This window comes from Monodelphis domestica, chromosome 2 (assembly GCF_027887165.1).
Source record: "Monodelphis domestica isolate mMonDom1 chromosome 2, mMonDom1.pri, whole genome shotgun sequence".
Taxonomy (NCBI): Eukaryota; Metazoa; Chordata; class Mammalia; order Didelphimorphia; family Didelphidae; genus Monodelphis; species Monodelphis domestica.
Genome location: NC_077228.1, coordinates 66,055,214 through 66,075,810, shown reverse-complemented (window position 1 = coordinate 66,075,810; position 20,597 = coordinate 66,055,214). Strand labels below are relative to the sequence as shown.

The 20,597-nt window shown below is 36.9% G+C and overlaps 1 long non-coding RNA gene across 1 annotated transcript in view; it reads left to right on the top strand.

The window, feature by feature from the left end:
* Positions 1-11,137: 11,137 nt before the first annotated feature.
* Positions 11,138-20,597, top strand: part of LOC103104904 (uncharacterized) — a 97,065-nt gene continuing 87,605 nt past the window's right edge. The window contains exon 1 of the long non-coding RNA XR_008916104.1: positions 11,138-12,299. This is a non-coding gene — a long non-coding RNA (uncharacterized LOC103104904). The remainder of the gene's footprint in view (positions 12,300-20,597) is intronic.

The window sequence follows — 20,597 nt, the reverse complement described above, 5'->3', positions numbered from 1 at the left end:
ACAGAGTTGGGCAAAGTGGTCAGTCTCTTCATGCTCTCTTCCAGAGTCATCAAAGTCCAGTGATAGGACAAAAGTCTAGATGATGGTTTAGAATTTAGTGGATGAATTTGGTGCCTTAAATGTCTGACCAAGCTCCAAGTGACTGCTTTAGCTGCCGGAATGAATTGTTCTCATCTGTCCATTCTTCTGGGGGAAGTCTTTTGTAATAGTACAATTAGGGCTCTGGCCCTTAGATCTTAATAAAAATTTATTATAATTACTTAGGTGGATAAGCAAAAGAAGAGAAACAGAGAAAAAAGTCCTGAACTAGCTCCCCATGTGGCTTCTATAACAGCACCCCAGCATACAATTTTTTTGGCAGGATGCCAGAAACAGAGAGCCAACAATTCTACATTATCCCTTTTATTCCTTCTTTTGACAGCTGGGTCAAATTCAGAACCATGTCCAGATCAAGTGCATAGGTCACAGTCCCATGACCCCTGCTAGGCAACATAGGTGACATAAATTCATGCAGACTCAGACTCAAGTGACCTAATTCACCTAATGACTTCCCTCCCACAGTCCTAGCTTCTGGGTCAAATATTTTGTAGGAGATGATGTCAAGTGTGAGACTCCATAAAAGTAAATTTCCTTCACACAACCTCCCCCTTTGATTCTTCGAGGGACAAGCATGTTAAATCTCCTCACTTGGGGTTTCTAGGAAATTAGCAGGTGAGGTCTCCCCAATGAATCATTCCATATATGTGGCTTATATATCTAAAGATTCTCTTACAAGAGGTATATAAAATATTACACTTTACATAGAAGGAATTATAGCAAGTTGAAGAATAAGAAGGAAAGAAAAGTAAAAGGAGAAAGAAAACAAAAATGGCTGATAGATGAATTGACAAACAGCCAATTAGGGGCCACTCTCCTTTGGCATAAGAGTTTACATTCAGAATAAATGATATGTTCCACCCCTTTTAGTTCATTATATACCAAAATTCATTCTGGATCTCTTGATGTGATTTCTGTATACATCCTTATGACATCTTCTCCAGAAGATCCACTTTTCTTGGTTCAAGATTTAGGTGATTTTCTTTTCCTAAAATTTCTTAAAAATATCTTAAACTTTGTGTGAATTTTAAATCTACTCCACCCTACTCAGACTGTACTTCAGAAGATCTGATTTAGCTATTTCCTGATTAGTAACAATGGAGATACTTGGTTTAATAGAATCAGGTCTTGGGAACTCTATGTTGCTCCACCCTACTTAGTTTAACAAGGTCAAGAATGTCTGCACCATACTCAGGGATTAAGTATCTGAGGAAATCACCTTCAACAGACATGTGCAGAAACAGTGGACAGATCCCTGGGCTGTCCTAAGTCAAGCTAAGCTATCATTGGTACAGATGAGACGCAGGAAAGTGATGTAAAGCTGTCTATATAAGGCATGTCACTTCCTCTCTTCTCTCTCTTTCCCCAGAGAGGTGACACTGGCTGGCAGCATGCTAAGCGTTCTGACATCTTGGTGTGGTGGCAGCTATTTGTCTGGGTTTGACGGTAAGTTTGCTCTTGAGCTGATTCAGTTCAGGCATCTTGGCTGAACCCTTTTTGGAGTTCAGGCTGATTCCTTCCTCCTTACTCTCCAGACCCTTACCTTCCTAGAGCCTCTGGTCTTCCTTCTGATACTAACCAGGTGGGAGAAATCCTACACCCTTTCCTTCTTAATTTCTTTCCACTATATCAATTAAATCACCATAAATTTCCAGCTGACTTGGTTATATTTTTTTATATTTGGGATATCCATGGCGACCAAATTGGGAGGGAGGGGTTAGTTCATGGCTTAGGTTTTGGACTTTTTGTTGGGAAATCTGAATCTTTTCTACTGAAACTTTGAATCTTCCTTCTCACAGGAAAATTGGGGTCCTGATAGTGTCTGTATGTGAGGACTCAAATTCCAGGCTATAGATAAGGATGCCATCTACATATTGGATGGCCATGCTAGTGTTGAGGTATAAATCCCTTAGATCCTTGTGAAGGGAATTGCTAAAGAAATCAGAGCGGTCCCTAAATCCTTGGGAGAGGACTGCCAAAATATATTGTTGTGGGGAAGAGGCATCAGATGGTGATGCCCACTCAAAAGCAAAAATGAACTGAGGGTCTTTGTATAAGGGAACCCATAAAAAGGCATCCTTGATGTCTAAGGTTGAAAAACAAACTGTGTCCTCAGGGATGTGGGCAAATATTGTGTATGGGTTAGGGACAATAAGATGGTTAAGGATTATACTTCATTGATAGCCCTTAAGTCCTGCACCATTCTCCACTTTTTTTTTTAACAGGGAGGATGGATGTATTATGGGGAGTGTGGGTGATATAAGGAAGATGAAAATTTGTCTGCCTCATCTATTGCAACTCTGGGTTTAGCCACGGTGATGGAGAAGACAGGACTCCATCATTTTGACTCCTGAGGAAACTGGAGATTTGTGGCAGTCCCATTTCCAGTGACCATCTTGTCCACAACTGGGACAAGCCCCAGGTGGCTTCCACATCAGTGGGTAGCCTCTGGACTCCATCATACTTGAAGCATGAGCCAGTCTCTCAAGAGTTCCCTTTTTGGTTGGTAGAAATGGCAGTTGCAATCATCTGATTACATATTAATAGAATCACATGATTTATATTGTTTTAGATTAATCATAGTACTGGCTACATAAATGGAAAATTCTCTCCATTGGTCCTCCAACCTTAGTCAATAGTAAATTAAGTGAGAAATCTTTAAATGAGAATTTACAAGCAAATAGAACAGCAACAAAAAGTATTAGAGCCTTCCAAACATTTAGGCAATAAGAGAGCGAGGTAGACTCAGAATAATCAGGAATGACTTGAGTTTTAAGGGCTTGAGTGTTTAGTTCCACTGAATTAGAATGGCATTTCTGGCTCCATTTCATTTCCCAGGTCCTTTCAGCTGGTACTGGTAAGAGGACCAGGGACCTTGGACAACTTCTTTCCCCAGTCTAGCATCCTTGAGGAACAAAGATAAGATGTTGGACTTTGTTCCCATATGTATATCAAGTTCATACAGGTAAGCAATATAGCTCATTTTATCTTATTTGGTATCTTTAATGTCCTATATTATTGGAAAAAGTAAAAAGGAAAAATCATATTGAAGTACTCAATTCCTCTGCAAACTTCTCAAATTCTAAGATTTCTACAGATGTAAATGACTTTGTTATTTAACTTTTTTTGTAATAGAATTATATATTTTGTTTTTCCTGTGGTTGCCAAGATCTCATTTATATTGTTAAAAAGTTTTTCCATTTTAGAGGGATCTTACATAGTCTTATGATAAAAAAGAGAATACTTGTCTTTTCCCAATTTCCAGTCTACATCAGAGGCCAAATCCTACTACTTGTTTTTGTTCAATTTGTGAGCTAAGAGTTCTTTTCACATTTTAAAATACAATAAAAATATTTAAAAATGTAAAAAAAAAATTGCTAACTAGCAGCACGAAAACAGGCAATTGGCTGGATTTTGTCCATGGGACATAGTTTGCTGACCCCCTGGTTTAGGCCATGTCTGCTAAAGTGTACGCTTCATAGGGATGAGGCTTCCTGACTCTAGGTCCATACTCTAGCCATTATTCCACCTAACTGCCCACTTTGTGTATCCAGTAATACTAAAAAGAGTACTTTAAGGCAGACAAAGCAAAAAGATTGTCCTTGAATCAAGGGTCACACACCACTGATATTGATGTGAGGACATGCTTGATTTGACCACATCCTGATATAGTGCTTCTGGCATCTTCCCATGGTAGAGTCCCATCTGCTTGTCCAATTCCCTCAAATGTATTTTGAACCTACACACATACTTTCCATTTTTGTCTGTGCCTTTCTGCTTGATTTGCACCTTTCCACACTGACCTTTGCTTTGATTACTCAGACTATGCTTTTCCCTGCCCTAGAACACTGACTTTTGCACCTGACTTGTTTCTTTAGATTTACTCTGACATATTCAATTCTGATCTGTTTTTTTTCTTTCCCAAGTTCTCCCCACATTCCTTGGCATCCACCATATTCTTACCGTGAATCTTAATCCTAGCTGCTTCCCTCCAGTTCTGGTCTGTTGCTCCTTCATAACTAGACCCAATGGCAATGGATAGTTCTGCACATTCATACTTGCTGGGTACAATTGATTTCTAATTGCTCTCAGGGGCACATCTGATCCAATCTCTCTGTAAACAGGTTAAGCTGGGCATTATTGTATCTTCTATTCTCTTTGTGTCTCTTTACGACAATCAGGGTATGATGGGGCTGAATTCTCTTGGTTCTTTCTTTTTGATTTTGCCAGGCTGGACCTTAACTCTAATTTTGACTGTAGCTTAGAGCTCATTTTACATGATCTTTTCAACTTAAAAACCCCAAACAATAACACACAAAATCTATCTCTTCAGTTCCATGAACTAAAATGCTCATAGGGGATGTGAAGGAAATTTCAGGAATTCATGACCTTGAGAATCTCTTCTATAACTAGCCTGTTTATTGTACAACTTAGAAATGCTTACTGGTTAGTTTGCTTGCTGAACTTAATTTCCAGACTAAATTCAAGGTTCACATCCTACTTCTGTTACTCCCAATGTAAATGCTATAGATGTATTGCTTATTTTTCAGCCTGACTTTCTTCTTCTGTAAAATGGAGTTAGGGATAACGGTAACAACAGAGACAACAAAAATAAAAGTAGCTGGCTTTCCTATCTTCCAGAGTGTTGTGAAAAGCCTCAGATGAAATACAGTATGAAAAACACTCTATAAATTTAAAGTTATAATGATTTATTAATGAAATCTTACCAAGATTTCAGAGAACATCTTTGCATTCTTAAAGGAATAAATCTTTTCAAGGTGGGTAGACATTTATTAGTATACAGTGTTATCACAATGCAAATAGAAGTTAACATTGTTTACACTGGTAATTTGATAGCCCAATTAAGAAAGAACTTGGCCAGTTTCTTAAAAAGGGGATCTCTAAACGATAACCCTTGGGAATCCTATTGATGATGATCTGGAGGCAATAAATGTATTACCTGGAGGTAATAATGTATCTGGAGCTAATTAAATGTCATTTGCAATACTGATCATTTCAGATCTCCCACATTATTAGTGAAGTTTAGCTCTTCTCTTTGTTAAGGTGTCTAGAATAGTGCTTTTCCAGTTCTTATGGGGTGTTTTTCTTAGAGCTTAAGGGAGATAATTATAGCTCTTATCTCACAAAGTTGTGAGGATTTGATGAAATAATATAAGAGCCAGCCTAGAACCCCAAATCTGAGAGTCTTGACACTAGCAATGTAGATAGCCCAGGGCTCACTACCATCACTGGGGAGGGGGTGGGGAAGAGGGGAGGGAGAGAATATGAGTCATGTAACCATGAAAAAATACTCTAAATTAATTAAATAAATTATTTTTTAAATGTCTGGTTTAAATGTTTACTAAAAATTTCTCTGAAAATAACACATTTTTTGGGGGGTATTCTGCCTTTGCCAGTACAAAATTAATTACAAGTTAGATAGACTTTATAGTTAATTTGTACAAGAAGTCAATTTTCCCTTTTATTCATAACTGATGTGAATAAAGGAGGAAACTAGGTGGCATAGTGATAGAATGTGAGACCTGCTCCCAGGAAGAACTGAGTTCAAATCTAGCCTCAGACATTATCAGTGTGGCCTTGGGCCAGGTTTGCCTCAGCTTCCTCATCTGTAAGATGGAAATAATAATAGCACCTACCTCCTAGGGTTGTTGTGAGGAACAAGTGAGATAATATTTATAAAGAGCTTATCAGAGTTACTGGCACATGGTGGGTACTTATAAGATAAGTGCTTATTCCCTTTGTTCCTGATATCTGTGAATATCTGAGGGAGATGTGATTCTTTGAGTTCTCTGTTTCCAATACATATATTACTTCCAGAGTGAATCAAGCTTAGGATCTTATAAAATTTTTTAAACCTCTTGCTCTAAATTCTTGATATGGAAGCAATTTTCTTCCTTTTCCTTTTTCTTCTGTTAGCTACCTTAATAAGTGTCTTTTATTATCAATTTCAAAAATTCTTAACTTGAAGCAGTTTTTATCATATTAGAATGGATTGAGAATATTTTTATTATAAATGTGAATTTCCCATGATAATTATATTGCATATTGCTAATGAAAAATATTTCTATTTTTTAAAAAAAATTACCCCTTAGGAATACTGAATCTGTAATTTTCATGATTAATCCACATGTACTTCTTCATCTCATTTTCAATGAATGAAGGCAGATGCCTTTCAACTAGATGGAAAGATCTTGTGAGAATCATAAGAGTAGGAGAGCAATCTTTAGAAAGACAACTGATGACCTGGGTACCATGTCTAAGGACTGAGAAACACCTAAAAAGAAAGGTATGATGCATATTCATATGCAATATCAACCAATCATTCTGTTGAATGTCTCTCAGTACAGTATAATATTTTCAATAGATGTGAGAGCTTTGACGTCTCCTCAAATATGTGGCAAATTAAAAAAAATTTTTTTGGAGAGCCAATTTTGCTGCCTAGATTTTGAAAGTGCTAGTTTTTTTTTATTATTATTATCAGAGAATCTGGGTTTAAATCTCAGTTTTTCCATTTCCTCCCTATGTAAGCTTGAGTAAGTCAATTCATTTCCGAGATTCACTTTCTTAGAACTCACATAGATGGCTTTTATGATCTCTTTAATTTACAGCACTTTAATTTACATCACTGTCATACATCTGTTGAGGAGCCTTTATACAAAAGCTATCCTTTATTATTATAATGCTTTCCCTTCTTGTTTATACATAGTTAAAAACTGAACTGTCATATCTAATTTGTTTCCCTGTGTCTAAATAGAAGAACCTTGAAATGAATATGCTTTTAGGTTTTTTATTTGAGAAGATTTATTTCTAATATAGTGAATTTTTTTCTATTTCTGAGTCTTAAATTGAGGCTTAGATTTGTTCTTTGTTCCTAGAAAATTCAAGGAATGGGGGCAGTTAGATGGCTCAGGGGATTAAGTCAGGCCTAGAGATAGGAAGTCCTGGGTTCAAATCTCACCTCAGACATTTCCTAACTATATGGCCCTGGGCAGGTTGCTTAACCCCCCAATACCTAACCCTAAGTGCTCTTCTACCTTCGAACCAATACATAGTATTTATTCTAAGATGGAAGGAAGGTGTTTTTAAATATGAGAAAGAAAATAGTAGAAATTCTCTATTCTAGAGTATTTTCCATTGCTGAATGATAGAAAAGTAAGATTATGGGCTCTATATTGCCCAGTAAAGAAAAACCAGCTTAGGCCAAGTGTGTTGGTGAATATCAGAACAGAGTCTTTGACTCTTGCATTAAAAAAAGTTATTGAACAAAGTTGCTCTTAACTGGGCAGGAATTGATTCTTCTAAAAGACATTGGAATCATAGGATTGGGCATATGATTTTCCACTTTCAATAAAGGGAATTGGGCTGGTCCTGAGGGCATGATGGACAACCACATTGGCTATTTGCCAATTAGAGTGTTTTGGGATTCTAGGGGAGGGCTGAATAAAAGTTCAACTTCTAAAAGTTGTATTTAATGATCCTTATGGTGGAGTTTCTTTGTCAATAACACTGAGAGAGATCATTGATCCGATTAATTTATTGGTTATTGCTAGACTAATCAGTAAACAGATTTTCTCATCTGGAATTTTTAAGCATCAAAGCTTATACATAGATGTTTGCCTGTATCAGTTATTAGCCACGTGATTACAGATAAGGTGCTTAACTTACCTCTGAGCCTTATTGTACTGCCCATCTCATCAGGTGGTTGTGGGTAAAGGATTTTAAATGCCTTAAAGTGTTATGGAAATGTGAGCTATTATTATTATTAGTTATTAATAATCAGTAGTGGTTAGGAATAATCATTTTAACCCAACTCTATCAATTACATATCATTTTCCTCATCTATTAATCCATTATAAACAATCATAGGTTCATAATATTTAGATCAGAATATTTTAGAGATCAGCTAGTTCTACCTTCTCACTTTATATATGAATAAACTAAAGTTTTAAGAAGTCAGTTGACAGATTGAGTTGACTCTCATGGCACATTGGAAAAAAAACCACTAAATCTGGAGGCAGAAAAGCAGGGTTTAAATCCTTGCCCTACTGCTTGCTACCTGTGTGACACTGAGCAAGTCATTTAATCTCTCTGAGGTTCAAATGTCTTCATGTAAATAATGCAAGGCTTAGACTAAGTGATTCATTGAGGAAACACTGTTTCTCATTGAATCAAAGGGGGAATGTGAAAGGTCAAAATTGAATTTATCTCTGATTTCTGTTGCATTGATTTTTTACAACTGAGTTGGTATCTGTCAACTCACTTTGTTCAGGAATATGGTTTTCTCTGAGTTAGTTTAAAGATACAATTAAAAAAAAAAGTTGCCACTCATACCTGAAGCTACTGGTGTATTTTTGCTTGTTTTTAGTAAGCCTCAATCACCTTAATCTGCTACTGTCTCCCCCTAAAGATGTCATTTGATCTTGCCTGTCCATGAGCAATTAGCAGAAGTCTGATTTCTTCCATGGGGACAGCAGGCCTGGTAGTACTGATCTCCTCACCAAGAATTACAAGAAGCAGATGAGCCCCATAAAACAATTAATATTCCTTAATTATCAGAGAAGCATGTCATTAGTTTTATTTGAATGTCAGTCCACTCTTAGTGTACGCAATTGTAATGCTCCCTAGCTACCTAGATTCCCTTCTTTCCTATGAGTCAGTAAAGAGGATAACCATATTCTCTTTGGGGTTGCTGGCTTTGTTAAGGTTCCCAGTGTGACCCACCTAGTTAACAGTTATTTGCATCACTATTAATAAACTTTTCTTGCTTTGAAAAAAAAAGCTTAAACTAGATGATTTCTGAGATTCTTTCTAATTTTAAAATTCTATTAAGTGTCAAAGACAATAGTTAAATGCAGGTCTTTTGATTTTGTGACCAATGCCTTTCCCACTATCCCAATTTGTACCTTTATGACATTGTAGCTTGACATTTAAAAATAATCATTCATCTTCCTTTCTTGGGTAATGTAAGCATAAATATCACAGATATGGCCATACTATCTTCGTCTCAAAAGAGAAACATTCTCATTTGATTTCATCCATTTTTGGGATAGCTGTGATGTTCTTGATTTTACCATGGTGTGTTTTGTGGCCCTTTTCTCCTCGAATTCCAAGGAAAGGGGAGAAATGATAAAGTTCCACTCCATGAGGAAATGGAACATTATTTGCTAGTGACATGTAGGGTATTCTGCACTGTATTTCTTTTCTTTCATGAGTACATCCCTGAGTGATCATCAAGAAACAACTTCCTCTGGATTCTATTTCTTGGGCAGTCGAATCTGACCATCCTGTTTCTTTGATTCACACTCATTTGCAAAATGGGGATTTTTGTATGACTCAGAAAAAGCTTTTAGTGACTTCAACCTGTATTAAAACTTGGCTTTCTATGTATCACTGTTATCTAGAGAGAAGTCAGGATCCTAGAAGTCAAGAACTGGAAAGCAGGAGCAAGGTGAAATGAGTATAGATGTCATGTAATAACTGAAGTCTATCTTGAGTATTTTTTCAGTGTCTGCTAAATAAATGGAGTTCGATCTCTAAAGTAGGGCCAGAGAATCTGGCATCCAAGGAAGTTGAAACGAGGTTCTGGAGAATAGTAGGAATCTTATTATAGGAAGAGTAGTGAACCTTATTATATCTGAATATTTAGAATTGCATATTGCAAGTAGACATTTTTATTCATTCACGTAGTAGTAGTAGTAGTCTCTCGGGAACCGAGGATGACGATTGTCTTTGTGTGCTTTCATCTGTGATGTAGATGAGTGTGCACAAAAACACTTGTGCGTGAAGGAGATTTAAGTGGAAAAGTCGATGCACAAAGACAGTCCCACTCTCTCGGCATTGGAAGCCTGGGTCCATTGGCACGAAAAATCGTTACACCAGATGCTTTTATTAAATGGCTACTCTATGGCAGGCACATGAGGGCATTCATAGAGATATAGAGACAAAAATGAAATAGTTTTTGCCATCAAGGAGCATGTATTCTATGGAGATATAACCACAGAATCTAGAAACAAGGGTTAGTCAAAAAGGAAAGAAGAAGAAAGAGTAGGATGAGGAGGCTGAAGATGAGGAGGATGAGGAAATGATGAGGGCAAGGAGGAGAAGACAAGGAGGCCAGAGAAGGAGAGGAAGGGGGGAGGGAGGAAAGACCTGTTTAAGTAAGTAAGAGGGGAGAGGGGAATTTTGCAGTGACTTGCTTGTGTTTTTGTTTCTGCTAGTACAATGAAGCACCTATCAACATAGATCTTTATATAAAATATATTTTCCTGGAGTTCTTTACATCTAAACAAGAGAATTTTAAACAGAAGAGGAGAGGGACAACTAGGTGACTCAATGGATAGAGAGCCAGTCCTAGAGATGGGATGTCCTGGGTTCAAATCTGATTTAAGACACTTCTTAGCTGTGTGACCCTGGACAACCTTAACTTAACCCTGGTTACCTAGCCCTCACCACTCTTCTGCCCTGGAACTAACATTGATTCCAAGACAAAAGGTAAGAATTAAAAACACCAAAAACAGAAAAGAGAGGGAGGGAGAAAATTATTTACCTATATCCAGCAAGCCTGATAGCACAAAGAGTATTGTTTACAACATATAAGGTAAAGGAGCAGAAAAGGAGACCAGTAATGTATAGAAGATCAATTCCAAGAAAGAAAGAGTGAAAGAGGTAAGAATTTGTTATCCTTTGTCCTTACTAGGTCACATCTGGAGTATTGCATTAAGTTCTGCGTGCCATGATTTAAAGAAGGACATAGAAAAGCTAAAGTAGACCAGAAGAGGGAGACAAAGATAGTGAAAATATTGTAGAATATGCCTTAGGAACTAGAAATTTTTAGCATGGAGAAGGTAAGCTTTAGAAAGGGATATGATAGGTGTCCTCAAATATTTGAAGGACTATAATGTGTAAGAAAGATTAGACTTATTTTTCTTTTTTTTCATTATTTTAATTTTTTATTTTTCCCTCAATTACATAAAACACAAATTTTAACATTTTGTAAACAGTTGAGCCAAATTCCTTCCATTCCACCTGAGACAGCAAGCAATTTGATATCGATTTTATATGTGCATGTATAATTTAAAACCTTTTCCCATGTTAGTTATTTTGTGGAAGAGAACTTGAATAAAAAAATTAAGAAAGTAAAATATAGTATTGGACTTATTTTTCTTAGAGTGACTATAGTTAGAGGTATAGGATAAATTGGGGTAGGGGAATTGCAGAGACATAGGTTTTGGATTGATATAAGGAAAAACTTTCTCCATATTATAGCTGTTCAAAAGTAGAATGGGCTACTTTAGGTGGCGATGGATTCTTCTTACAATATACTTTCAAATAGAGGCTGGAAAACAATGTATTGGCCCCACATAGGCATGTTCTAGATAGTCCTTGATGTCCCTTCCAATTTGTAAGTTTTGCAATTAAAAAAAACCTAAACCCTTACTTTTCATCATTGAATCAATACTGTATATTGATTCCAAGTCAAAAGAGCAGTAAGGGCTAAGCAATGGGGTTTAAGTGACTTGCTCAGGGTCACACAGCCAGAAAGTGTTGAAATCCAGATTTGAACTCAAGACGTCTTGTCTCTAAGCCTGTCTCTCAATCCACTGATCCACCTAGCTTCCCCCTGCTTCTGTGATTTTGTAATATGCTCATGTTTCATAAATTCAAAGCCCAGACTTGTGAGAAGCAGAGTCAGGGGGCTCATAAAGAGGTTGCTATATCTGAGATGTTACACAAATGGATTCCATTGCATTATCACCTCAACTGTTCCCAAGACCAATCACAAGGATTTGTTTGGCCTGAAAACTTTTCAGACTCCTATAACCCTGACTGTGTAGGATTTGTCTTGGAAACTTGTTGATTTATGTGAGAAGATGAAAAACCAGAATGGTGAAGAGCAGTGGGGGTATAAGGCAGAAATTTCTCTTGGAATAGGGACAGAGTTCATGGATGAAACAGAATGCTCTTCCATGGGGAGTAATTGGCAGCAAGAAGCAGTCTTCTATTAGATACTGTGAGCCAAGAAAGATATTCCACCCACATGTCACTGAATGAGCACACCAGAACATCTGTAGCTCAGAGGATGGGAACTATTCTACACAGTTTATCAGCGATAAACATTTCATGGATACATCTATAGTTGGGAAGCTTGAACTGCCACTGATCCCCATCAGGAGCCCTTGAAGGTCTGTCATTTTATGATCATCATTCATCTCTTTTTGTGGACAGTGCAAACGTGAATTTATGCATCTAACACTCGGAATAATCCAATTGCCTCATGCATCAGAGTATTCACAAGGAAATATCTCCTGAAGTATGTAGAGCTGCAGGTCCTTAAAAGGCTTGAAAATAACATTCTTAGTTTTTTAGGAAATTCTTTTACCTAGATTGTTGTTCACTCTAATGATGCTAGGTAACTGAAGGTACAGTATTCTATATATTGTAAGGTACATAAGGGCAGGAGCTATATTTCTTACATTTATGGAGATAGCAAGCTATAATAAAAAGAGTAACTCTTTTATTCACTGCATTCAGTCAAACAATAGATCATTTTTAGCACTGTGTCTTATAATGTCTTTAATTTTCCTTGTTGGAAACATGAAATCCTGAGTATTGGTCCCAGAGAGACATGGTTAGAAGAAATGTGGAAAAGTGATTTCATTTCTCTTAATTCAATTCAGCAAATATTAACTAAGTCCCTACTCTTTTAAATAAGTGATTCAAAGATGTCTTAATAAGCTTAAGAGAAGGGGGCAGCTGGGTGGCTCAGTGGATTTGAGAGCTAGGCCAAGAGATTGGAGGTCCTAGGTTCAAATCTGTCCTCAGCCACTTCCCAGCTGTGTGACCCTGGGTTAGTCACCTGACCCCCATTGCCTAGCCCTTGCCATTCTTCTGCCTTGGAGCCAATACACAGTATTGACTCCAAGATGGAAGGTAAGGATTTTTAAGAAAATAAGCTTAAGAGAAATATTACTGTACAGAGTGTCTCAAAGTCTTAGGGCAATCTTAAATTATTAAAGTTTTAATAGATTTAATTGGTTTAAATCTAGTTAAATAGCTATTAAAGGGTTAATTACTTAAATCTACTTTAAATTTTTTGGCATTTCCTATATTTGTATGGGATTTATATCCATATCCTTCTCCTCCTGTCAAAAAATTATTTCAGCAGTCTGACATTGCTTTAAGTACTGTGTGGATCATATAGAGATGACAAGATACATTCCTATGAGAAGCTGCCCTCTTCTGCCCCAGCCTCTTCTGCTAAAGACACCATGAATGACTACTGTCCTGGGAACAGGAGAGATTGAGAATTTTGAATTGTAAATTGTTATTACTTCTGGGTCTATTAATTCTTCCAGCATCCAGAGAAGAAGGAACTATAACAGAAATGTTTAACCACCAAATAACACTTAACGCTTTCGCCAGCCCCCAAATGTGCTCATTTATGAACGAAATGCTTTTCTTTAGAAGAGTTCCATTTAGTTTTGTCTTTTTGGAAATTTATTTAAAAATTATTAATAATTAAAACCATCCAATTCTCTCAATTCTCTTAGAAATTCCTCTCCTGACTTTGTTTCTGATTGTCCACCACTATGCCTCAGCTGTACTTTGGAAGTTCCTTCATTTTCTATGGTCTTCTCACCCTCGAATATCCTTTTGACCCTGATGCCCCTTTCTCCCAGAACTTCTGTGTTGAGTAAGGGCTCAGGCCATCCATCATTCATTAATCTCTCAGTTTTGCCTCTTTTCAAACTTTGCTCCTACATGGATACTTATTCCCCTCTCCTTAGTTTTCAGCTCTCTTTTATGTGTTTTCTTCCCCTACTAGAATGTCAATTCCTTGAGAGTAGGAACTATCTTTATTGTTGCTGTATCCCCAAGACTTAGCACAATGCCCAGAAGATAATAAACATTTAATAAAAGTTTGTTGAAGACAAATATAATAGCTTTGAGTCCCTGGGTTAAAAAACTCCATAACTATTATGAACTAAGATACAGCTCATTGTCCTAGTTAAACTCAATATATTTCTGGGTATTTGCTCTTCCCCTGACAAAATTAACTGCATATGTCACAGAGCAGTTATAAAACATTATAAATGGGAAAAGGTTTAAGAGGCTTGGACTAAGTGGGAAACTATAAACAGAATGAAAGAATAAATATTTAGGCCTTTATGATGGCAGAAGTAGAAGCAGAGAAGCATGGGGAATTTAAACATTTTATTGGTTCCCCTTAGCCTCTTGGAGTAGAACAATTCAGTGATGTCTCAGGTAAGGTTTTCTCCTGGTGGAATAGAGCCCAGCCTTATGGTGGACAGTAAAGCTATCTATTCTTTTAAGACAGTGCATCCTTTATTCTTGGCACAAACTGAAGTTGTCTGCCATAAACTGAAGCAGAACTTCGACTACCAGCATACCTTTCTCTGTGTTTCTGGGATTATAACATCAAAGTAGGGATTTTGCTCGACCCTTTCATTGACAGTGGACAATTTCTACTTCACTATTTCATTTCTTTAAATTCGTTATCTCAATCTTACTTCAGACACTAGCTGGCTCTGGTTTGTCTTGCCCAGATCCTACTGTGCAGATTGACTGACTAGCTGACTTAGTACTTCATTGCCTTTTTCAATTATAAAAATCTTGGTTCTTGACCTGGCTGGTCTCTGTACTCTGCCATGCTTTGTGGACCTAGTGTTCTGATCTGTTCCCATGTAGCTTAACTTCCATAGCATACAAATGAAGCTTTTTTCCTCATGGATTCTGACCCCTTGCCCTGCTCCTTTAGCTTTTAGTAGTGAGTTCTTCAGTTAATCAGTAGAAAAACTGATAGGCTAGGTCTATGAACAGTCAACATGTTCCTGTTAACCCCTTGTTTCCTAGAGCCTGATCTTGAGATTGTGACGGCCCTTGTAGTCTATGTTCCACTTAAGATAAATCATTTGGTTAAATCTCAGTTATATGTGAAACTTCTTCCCCATACTAATGGAAAACCGACTCTATCCACTAAACCTGTAAAAAGTATTCTTTAAGAAAACTGGCTGTTAATGAACTAAGGAGGTCAAATTATTGCTGCCAAATATTTCATGGAATCCTAAGACCCTAGCGCTGGAAGGGCCATCTCACCTAATCCAAATCGGATACACGAATTCTTTCTATAGTATCATCTAGCCTTAGATGGAAGATCTCTAGGGATAAGGAGCTCATTCCATGTCTAGGAAACTGGAGCAGTTGGGAAGATTTTTCTCATATTTAATTGAAATTGGTCTTTTAAATAAATTTGTCATTGTTCCTAGTTCAGTCCTCAGATGCCAAATGAAACAAGACTAATCCCTCTTCTATATGACAGTTTTCAAAAATTTTAGGACAATGTGGATATTTTCTGTAAATCTTTTTTCCAACTTCTTTCTTTTGATCATCTTATTGCATGGTTCTATGTCCTTTATCATTCTAGTCATTTTTTTTCTCCAAAACCATGTCAAAAATTGGTCACAGTACTTAAAGCAATGTCAGACTGCTGGAATACTTTTTTGACAGGAGAAGGATATGAATATAAATCCCATACAAATATCTTGTACAAAGATACAAAGATCTATCACCTCCTTCCCTTGAGACATTAAAATTCTTTCAATTCATTGGTGAGATCTTAATAGCTCCTTTGGCTTTTAGATACTTAACATTTGTGGGGAAAAGGCCATATTTTTAGTAAAATCCCATAGTCTCCCAAAGTCATCACTCCTTTAGAAGCAGATGGACTCCAGCTCCTCTTCTAAGCAGCATTTGATGGCAGTTCTGTATCTTATTTCAGCTGTAATGAATATAACCTGTTTGGCCCTGATATCCGGTGTCAAGGGAGAAGTAGGTAGGACTTCTTTATAAAGTAAAACAAGAGGGCTATTATCATGAGATTCAGCTTTTATGATGATAATATTTCATCTTAATCCAGATTGCTTCCAAGGCATAAAAATATTCTTTGTGATAACAAGGAATTTAACTGAATTGTTAAATGATTTCCAACCAATTGTGATTTATTGTCTTTGCTTTGGAAATTGAGCTGGTTTTCAGATCACTGTTCACTGGACAGACCTTACATATATGTTGCCAAAGCCACGGAAGTTTGGCACTTTATCATTATTTGTCTTGGAGGCTTTTTCTGTTCCTGGTTATTGCTTACTGTTTGTCCATTCATGGGAGCTGATATAATTTTGCAGCCTCTTGCTTAAGGACATTAGAACTGAGAACATTAGAACTCCTGGGGTTTGTCTGAGTACTAGAAATGGAATCAAATTTCTTTGTCAAATAAGAGTTTTGTAATCCAAGTGTAACTTCCCTTAGCTCTCAAAGGAATTATTGTCTCTGTCCCCTAAAGATTCATTTTTCTGCACTTGTATTTTCTTTAGGAGACAGCCTCATATATATTTATTGTTCCACATTTGTCTGGGCATAGTGTAAACATTGTGGTTTCTTCTGGCCCAGGAGAGGTGGGAGATATTGGTCATGGAAACCTACCATCATAACTAAATGTCCTCAATAAAATACAGCAGATGAGGTTCAGAGACAAACATGCTATTAGGCAGGATTTGTAGAGCTGGCATGCCATTGCTGATTACTGTGCTGTCTGTTCCTATGGCAAAAGACAAAATAGGAAAACTAGCTTACACTAAACTAAGCTAATACCCACTAACCTGCTGGAATCATTTTAATCCTTACTATAGATACAATGGAGGGAATTCTAAGGGGTCATGAGAACAGAGATATAATAGACTAGAATGAACTACATAAAGTTTTCTTCTACATAAAGATAATAAGAAAGTTAGGATTGCCCCAGTTACTTGAAAAGCTGAACACAGAGAAATAAATATCACTTCCTGACTGTATCTTCATCATATTTCTTTTACTTGAACCATCATCTGCTCTCTACCAGAACTTTGGACTCCATCTCTTGTTTCTGATAGATGAGTTTCTGTCATATTACACTGGAGGTCCTCACCTTTATAGCAGTTCCTGGCTACTTGTATGAGTAATATACTGCCTCTGTGGGCAATCTCAGTCCCCTGATTTCAAGTCACTCTGTAAACTTCTTCTGTCCTGCTTGTTTGTATCTCTAACACCAGAACAGTGCCAGGCACAAAGTAAGTGTTTTTTAAAAAATTAATTTATTTAGTCAATTTAGAATATTATTCCTTGGTTACAAGAATCACATTATTTCCCTCCCTCCCCTTCCCCCTACCCTTCTTGTAGCCCACGCGCAATTTTACTGGGTATTACATGTGTCCTTGATCGAAACCTATTTCCATGTTGTTGGTGTTTGCATTAGAGTGTTCATTTAGAGTCTCCATCCCCAGCCATATCCTCTCATTCCATGTAATCATGCAGTTGTTTTTCTTCCTTGTTTTTACTCCCACAATTTTCCCTCTGAATGTGGATAATGTTCTTTCTCATAGATCTCTCCAAGTTGTTCAGGATCACTGCATTGCCACTAATGGAGAAGTCCATTACGTTCGATTGTACCACAGTGTATCGGTCTCTGTATACAATGTTCTCTTGGTTCTGCTCCTTTCATTCTGCATGAATTCCTGGAGGCCGTTCTAGTTCACATGGAATTCCTCCAGTTTATTATTCCTTTGAGCACAATAGTATTCCATCACCAACATATACCACAATTTGTTCAGCCATTCCCCAATTGAAGGGCATCCCCTCGTTTTCCAATTTTTTTTTGCCACCACAAAAAGTGCAGCTATGAATATTTTTGTGCAAGTCTTTTTCCTTATTATCTCTTTGGGGTACAAACCCAGCAGTGCTATAGCTGGATCAAAGGGCAGACAATCTTTTAGCGCCCTGTGGGCATAGTTCCAAATTGCCCTCCAGAATGGTTGGATCAAATCACAACTCCACCAACAATACATTAATGTCCCAACTTTGCCACATCCCCTCCAGCATTCATTACTTTCCTTTGCTATCATGTTAGCCAATCTGCTAGGTGTGAGTTGATACCTCAGAGTTGTTTTGATTTGCATCTCTCTGATTATAAGAGATTTAGAACACTTCTTCATGTGCTTATTAATAGTTTTGATTTCTTTATCTGAAAATTGCCTATTCATGCCGCTTGCCCATTTATCAACTGAGGAATGGCTTGATTTTTTGTGCAATTGATTTAGCTCTTTATAAATTTGGGTAATTAGACCTTTGTCAGAGGTTTTTGTTATGAAGATTGCTTCCCAATTTGTTGCTTCCCTTCTAATTTTGGTTGCATTGGTTTTGCTTGTACAAAACTTTTTTAATTTGATGTAATAAAATTATTGATTTTACATTTTGTGATTTTTTTTCTAGCTCTTGCTTGGTTTTAAAGTCTTTCCTTTCCCAAAGATCTGACATGTATACTATTCTGTGTTCACCTAATTTGCTTATAGTTTCCTTCTTTATATTCAAGTCATTCACCCGTTCTGAGTTTATCTTGGTATAGGGTGTGAGATGTTGATGCAAATCTAATCTCTCCTATATTGTCTTCCAATTTTCCCAGCAGTTTTTATCAAATAGTGGATTGTGGTCCCAAAAGCTGGGATCTTTGGACTTATCATAGACTGTTTTGCTGAGGTCCTTTACTCCAAGTATATTCCATTGATTCTCCTTTCTGTCTCTTAGCCAGTACCAAATTGTTTTTATTACCACTGCTTTATAGTATAGTTTGAGATCTGGTACTGCAAGGCCTCCTTCCTTCACATTTTTTTTTTCATAATTTCCCTGGATATCCATGATCTTTTGTTCTTCCAAATGAACTTTGTTATGTTTTTTTCCAATTCAGTAAAAAAGTTTTTTGGTAGTTTGATGGATATGGCACTAAATAAGTAAATTAATTTGGGTAGGAGTGTCATTTTTATTATGTTAGCTCATTCTACCCATGAGCAGTCAATGTTTTTCTAGTTGTTTAGATCTAGTTTTAATTGTGTGGAGAGTGTTTTGTTCATATAGTTCCTGTGTTTGTCTTGGCAGATAGATTCCTAAGTATTTGATATTGTCTAGGGTGATTTTAAATGGAATTTCTCTTTCTAATTATTGCTGCTCAAAGTAAGTGTTTAATAAAAACTTTACTTATTCATCCACACATATATCTATCTGTCTACCTACTAGCTTGTATATCTTCTCTCCTCTCCTCTCTTCTCTTCTCCTTTTCCTTTTCTTCTTCCTTTCTCTGAACTCAAGGAGAAATTCCAAATTGATTCATTTCACGTTTAGTCCATTCTACTAATTGTGAGGAACAAGGTGGTGCAGTGGATAGAGTCCTGGGCCTGGTGTCAGAAAGATTCAGCTTCATGCGTTCAAATCTGACCTCAGACACATACTGTGTTCAAGTGTTTCTTTTGACTACGTAACCCTGGATGAGTAATTTTTGTGACTTTTCCTCTTCCAAATATTCTTAGAATTATTTACTTAAAACAAATACAAGTTTTCCAGACTCTTTAGAAAGAAAAATTGTGAAATGGCTAACTCCAGCTTTCCTACTGATAATCAATCTTAAATATGATGGAATAAATTATAAGATTTACTTTATATTGAACTTTGTGCTTCAGGCACTAAGATGTTAAGTTGCTGAAAAGATGTGGGTATATGTTGGTAGAACAAATTTCCATACCCAGAATTCCTTATACTAATAAAACTATAGACTCTGTCCCTCTCCTTCCTATCCAAGTCTTTTTCCATATTCCCATCCTTGGCCCTGCCCTAGCCCTTATCCCTATTCCTATCCTTGTTCCTAGGTCTCTCCTTATCTCTTTCCTTATCCTTTCCTATCCAATTACAAAAAGCTAGAAAAAACTTAAATATTCTAGTAGAGGAATGGCCAAATAAATTAAAACAAATTAAAATATTGGTTCATATTTGAAAGCTTCTTGAAGTTTTTTTAAGCTTTTATATTATATTTTACCAGATTACATGTTGATACAATTTTAAATAATCATTTTATGGCACTTTGTGATCTATGTTCTCTCCCTCTCTTTCCCCGAAGACAACAGATAATAATGATGTAAGTTGCACATGTTTTATCATACAATATATATTTCCATGTCTTAAAAGATGCATATCACTTTCACTAGGGAAAAATTCATAGAGGAAATGAAGTGAAGAATGGCATGCTTCAATCTGTATTCAGACTCCAGCAGTTTCTTCTATGGCAGTGGATAGCTTCTCCTTCTCTTCCTCCTCCTCAGTGTTCTCCTGGTTCTGCTCACTTCATTTATGTCACTTCATTTAAGTCTTTCCAGGTTTTGTTTTGTGATCATCTCGGTTGTTAATAGAAATGATAAGCAAAATGTTTTTATCTGTCTATCTGTCTATCTATCTATCTATCTATCTATCTATCTATCTATCCATCTATCTTCCTCCCTCCCTCCCTCCCTCCCTCCCTTCTTCCTCCCTCCCTTCTTCCTTCCTTCCTTCCTTCCTTCCTTCCTTCCTTCCTTCCTTCCTTCCTTCCTTCCTTCCTTCCTTCCTTC